This window comes from Haematobia irritans, chromosome 1 (genome assembly GCF_050003625.1).
Source record: "Haematobia irritans isolate KBUSLIRL chromosome 1, ASM5000362v1, whole genome shotgun sequence".
In the NCBI taxonomy this organism is placed as follows: domain Eukaryota; kingdom Metazoa; phylum Arthropoda; class Insecta; order Diptera; family Muscidae; genus Haematobia; species Haematobia irritans.
This window is the reverse complement of record NC_134397.1, coordinates 28054590-28060589: the sequence shown is the minus strand read 5'-3', so window position 1 is coordinate 28060589 and position 6000 is coordinate 28054590. Positions and strand designations below refer to the sequence as shown.

General features: G+C 33.6%; 1 long non-coding RNA gene across 1 annotated transcript in view; it reads right to left on the bottom strand.

Moving 5' to 3' along the window:
* Positions 1 to 3894: 3894 nt before the first annotated feature.
* LOC142238033 (uncharacterized) overlaps positions 3895 to 6000 on the bottom strand; it is a 128351-nt gene continuing 126245 nt past the window's right edge. The window contains exon 3 of the long non-coding RNA XR_012722620.1: positions 3895 to 4102. This is a non-coding gene — a long non-coding RNA (uncharacterized LOC142238033). The remainder of the gene's footprint in view (positions 4103 to 6000) is intronic.

Below are 6000 nucleotides of genomic sequence, written 5' to 3'. Positions count from 1 at the left end.
TATTTTCTATCAAATATACCCACCAAATTTTTATAATTAACTGGAAATAAAGAAAAAAATTAACCAAATTTCCTATATGGTGGGCGAATGCCCACTGATTCTCATTAAGTGCCCTTTAAAGTCAGCCACGAAAAAAAAAAACAAACAAAAAAAAGTGAAAATATTAAAAAGGAATTTACATATTAATGTAAAGCAAAAACAATAACAACAACTACAAGAAAAATCCTTGAAACGAAAATTATCTCGAGTTACAAAGTAGAAAAATACCAGAAACTCTAACAAAGGACAAGGAAAGTGGCTGTTGTAGCAGCAGCAGCAGGAAGGAAGACAGTTATGGTGACAGTGGTGGTAAGTAACAACAACTTCATCAGTGCATAAACAACAACAAGTCTGAGAAGCTAATAATTTTATCAAATGCGAACAGTTGACAAAATCAGCAATTTTTTATTCGCACTACTCCGCCACTTTCTTGTTTTAAGGAAAACAAAAAAAACCAAAAACAAAATAATAAAGAACAATGGAATGGAAGGGAGTTTGGCAGGGACGTAGATTAAGGAAAGAGAGAGAGTGTGTAAATGCATAAATATTTTTTGAGGGTATGAATTGATTACAATTAATTGCAGTAATTTCTAACTTAAACATTCAAACCTCCCAACAGCAGACTTACAATTCGTTCATGTTTGATAGGTGTTTGGTTTTCGGAGTGTCCAAGTTTGTCATAAAATATCGAACGTATCACGAAAATGTTCTACACTATGGAGAGGTATCCGGTATTCAGGGTATTTCCTTTTTGCATGTTTAGCTTTATACAGTGAAATCTTTCAGAAGTGTACACTGACGGTCGCCACAACTTTGTCCACATTTGGGAAGTGTCCACTTATGAGAGGTTACTTTTAATACGATAATATAGCAAACGTTACACGAAAATTGTCCACTTTTTAGAGGTGTCCAGTTTTCAGAGTGCCCAAGTTTGAGAGGTTTCACGGTATGTTTAATTCACAATATGAGATTATTGTGAACGACTGCTATTGTGAATGATTGAAATGTAAATTTGTCATTTGGGAAAATTCTTTTATCTGACGAAAATTTAGTATTGACATTGAACTCAGTAAAATTTATATTTGAATAATTCACAATAAAATATTCTGGTTGTAGTTCTTTTTAATTGTGAATGACTGAATGACAGAAATTGCAATTTGACCCAGTTCCACAAAGAAGTCTAAGATGACACAAACAAAAAAAAGCAGCCTCTAAATTCAGTTCTGAAAGATCAGAATCTCAGAATCTCGGTTTCAGTCTGGTGAATGGACACTTGAGACATATGGGGAGCTATGGAATGTCCCTTAAATAAGCGAAGGAGAATAGGGCAGGGGAATTGTGGTCGAACTTTACTAATTGATGGTACATTCGCATCGAATAGAAGACCCGAAAACGATTTTTGTGTGTAGGGCGCTTAATGAAATTAAGAAGACTCTGACTGAATGACAGGAATTGCAATTTTACCCAGTTCCACAAAGATGTCTTAGATGACACAGACAAAAAATTTAGCCTTTAAATTCAGTACTGAAAGATCAGAATCTTAGAATTGATATTGAATCACTTCCAATTATTTGAAGTTGAGTACTGAAGCAGTTTGATCCTGTCTTTGATTCTGAGATCGTTCATCATAGCCATCGTTAAGAAAATGTGTAGAGCGATTCGACCACACAAGGTCGCGTCACTCGCTCTTCCGTTACGTAGAGAAGTTTGAGACGGCAATGACCAAAACTTCAGACCATAAATACAGCTCTCAATTTGTCATGATCAGAGTTTCAACCTCATCTGACAACCACGATAACTACCCTATCGTAATTTTTGTAACATAGCTGAGGCTAATCCAAAGGTGCTGAAAATCTTCGAGCATCCCTAGAGTGCTAGAGCTAAATATATGCGGTTGCTGATGCCTTCAACTGGGTCAAAGCATCCAACTTATGGGTCTCAGCGTTGATATTGAACTATTTTAAGGGCGAGATCTCTTCTGAATCTCAGGGTTGATATTGAATCGCTCACATTTATCTGAAATGGAGTACCGGAACAGTTTCCTCTCTTTCATTCTGAGATAGTACGTCATAACGCAAGGATTCGACAAGTGAACTGTACAAGCCGGTTTGCTTTCTCATAAGAAATATGAGCTACTATTTCTAGGGAGCCACCGTGGTGCAATGGTTAGCATGCCCGCCTTGCATACACAAGGTCGTGGGTTCGATTCCTGCTACGACCGAACACCAAAAAGTTTTTCAGCGGTGGATTATCCCACCTCAGTAATGCTGGTGACATTTCTGAGGGTTTCAAAGCTTCTCTAAGTGGTTTCACTGCAATGTAGAACGCCGTTCGGACTCGGCTATAAAAAGGAGATCCCTTGTCATTGAGCTTAACATGGAATCGGGCAGCACTCAGTGATAAGAGAGAAGTTCACCGCTGTGGTATCACAATAGACTGAATAGTCTAAGTGAGCCTGATACATCGGGCTGCCACATAACCTAACCTAACCTAACCTACTATTTCTAGTGAGTCTGGTGAAAAAATTTTCTAGTCCCCTCAAAAAAAAAAAAAAAAGAGCTGCTTTCGATGCACAAAAAAATGAGATACAATGTCCATGGACAAGGATCAACCCTTGGGTTCCTGCTCCTCCTTACATCTTCAGTCCTTATGCACACCGTTCGAAGAAGTAGACTTACAGAATTCAAGAATCATATGGAAAATGCTGTTTGTGTCTGGTGAACGGACACTTGAGACATATGGGAAGCTATGGAATGTCCCTTAAATAAGCGAAGGAGAATAGGGCAGGGGAATAGTGGTCGAACTTTACTAATTCGCATCGAATAGAAGACCCGAAAAATGATTTTTGTGTGTAGGGCGCGTAATGAAATTAAGAAGACTCTGGAGAAGGATTAACCCGCGAACTTCGGTATGTTAGGTAGGCATTGTACGGTGGTGGTTCCCGAAAGCCTTAAGATTGTTTTGTTTGGTTTTCCTAGACAAAAATGTTTAATTTTTTTTTTTCATTTTTTAATGTTTGTAATGTCTTCCTCTTTCCCTTTTGTATCCAACACTACGCCCCTGTTGCCAACACCATGAAAAATGTGAAAATTTGTTAAAACCAAGACAACGGAAACTGATGCATACTCAGCGTAAATTAAGTGTAAAACAGACCACGCACTAAATTCATTTGTCTTATTTTTATATGGACGACATGGCTAGGAAAAGCGACAAAAAATTATCCAAAAATTTTAGACGGAAGTTTGGTGACGTTTTTTTACCATTCATTTTTTTCAGTCTTTATTTTTGTTATAAATTTATTAGAGCATATTCTCGTCGACCATACACTTTCTCTGTGGTTATTAATCATTTTTTGGTAGCATAAGTTCAGTGTTTTTTCTTTTTCTCACTACCATTGCTTGAAGTAATCTCTCATTTGTTTGTCTTATGAATCCTTGTTTTAGAGTAGAGGGGATAATGTCACAAGGCAAAATGTTACAGGATATCCTTCATCAAAATTTCTAGTCTTAGATGTAAGGACATTGAATGATAGCGCAATGAGAGGAGATGTTTTAACTTGGATTTGTTTATTTTCTTAGGAAAACAATGTCCTTTAAGAAAAACTCAATTGAATTGAATAAATTAAAATGCAAGGAATCAGTGGTTTATTCTGGTGGATTGAAATGTGCTTAAAGGAGATAAATCTATTTATAACAAGCAAAGCTCTGGGGTCATAATCATCTCATATTGTGAAGAAGATGAAAGAACTCACAAAAATTGGATTTTAAAAATATCTCAGTAAAGGGCCCTAACATGCAAAAAATTTTAGCCAAAATTGGGTGCTAAATTTGTTCATTCCGCACAACTTACCGTAATGGTGAAGTGTTTGCTCCCTGAAGAAATTTCTACGTCGTTCCGTGGAAGTCAAAGAAACATGGATCCACAAGAATGTACCGGACATAAAAGAACAATCGAAACTGTAGATCGCACTTGGCGAATGTGCTCTGAAGAAAGCGAAGACTGCTCCATTCGTCAGAAAGGTGATGGTCATCGTGTACATCGGCTCCACATCCACATTGGCTACCTGCAGAAGGGTAAAACGATAAAAGACGACTGTAGTATGTTAAATTAGTGGGACAGTTCACAGTGTCAAAATGTCACATCATGAAATGACTGAAAAGGCTCCTAGATGCTGAAAAATACGCTCACGAAACATTAGCTACAAATGGGACCTGTATCCCAAATATTCCACAACGCAATCGTAATTACAACTATTCCAAACATACAGAACGATAAACTGGTATTGTTGACTATGAGTAAATGGGTCGATGAAAATTAAATTGACAAGGCTATTGGAGGCTGTAGTCACCTATAAAATGTAAGATGGACATTAGCAATGCGATTGAGTTAAATGATCGGACGCGTGAGTAAAAATTCTTGACAATCACACTTACCACAAAATTAACGTTCATGATTAAATTCATGCTCACCGATTTCACTCATACTCATCATCTCAATCATATTCACGGTCTTGATCACGCTCAAGTTTCCAATAGCGAATTAAAGAATTTTCAAGAATCACGACAATTTTGCTGAATCAGTAGAAATGTTGTGTCCCGAGGATTTTAGTGGATCGTGCGTGATCGTGAGGATTTAAAAGTTGTTCGTGCGTGAATATGACATTTCATTTCGAGAAATACTTTTTTGTGAGCGTGACTGAATTTTCAATATCAGATTAAATGCCTATATAAACCAATGTAGTTTACCATCGGTTTACATGGCGGCTTTGTATGATTATGGACCGATATGGCATGGTAGAATTCTACCAAAAATGGTAGATTGGTCGAATTCTTGATGTTTTGGTAGATTTTGCAAAATATTCCTCTCTAAATAATGTCTATAGAAATACAATTTTGACAGATATTTCTAAAGGAATAAAATGTTGGTAAAATTTTCTATAGAAATAAAATTTTGGCAAAAATTTCTATAGAAATGAAATATTGGCAAAATTTTCTATAGAAATAAAATTTTGGCAAAATTTTCTATAGAAAAAAAAATTTTAACAAAATTTTTTATAGAAATAAAATTTTAACAAAATTTTCTATAGAAATACAATTTTAACAAAATTTTCTATAGAATTACATTTTGGCAAAATTTTCTATAGAAATACAATTTTGGCAAAATATTCTATAGAAATAAAATTTTGGTCAAAATGTTCTATAGAAATAAAATTTTGACAAAATGTCCTTAGAATTAAAATTTTGTCCAAATTTTCTATAGAAATAAAATTTTGGCAAAATTTTCTATAGAATAAAATTTAGGCAAAATTTTCTATAGAAATAAAATTTGGACGAAATTTTCTATAGAAACATTTCATTTTCGTCGAAATTTAATTTTATAGACAATTTTTGGAGGGGAATATTTTCTATAAAAGTAAAAATTTGACAAAATTTTGTATAGAAACAAAACTATGCCAAATTTTCTATAGAATGTGGCAAAGTTTTCTATAGAAATAATATTTTTGTAAAATTTTCTATAGAACAAAAAAATTGGGCAAAAATTTCTATACAAATACAATTTTGGCAAAATTTTTTATAGATATACAATTTGTACCTAATTTTCAAAAGAAATAAAATTTCGACGAAATTTTCTATAGAAATAAAACTTGACAAGATTTTCTATAGAAATAAAATTTTAAAAAAATTTTCTATAGAAATAAAATTTTGAAAAAATTTTCTATAGAAATAAAATTTTGAAAAAATTTTCTATAGAAATAAAATTTTGACAAAATTTTCGATAGAAATAAAATGTTGACAAAATTTTCTATAGAAATAACATTTTGACAAAATTTTCGATAGATATAAAATATGGGCAACATTTTCTATAGAAAAAAAAATTGGGCAAAAATTTCTATACAAATAAAATTTTGGCAAAATTTTCTATAGATATATTTTTTTTACAGAATTTTCAAAAGAAATAAAA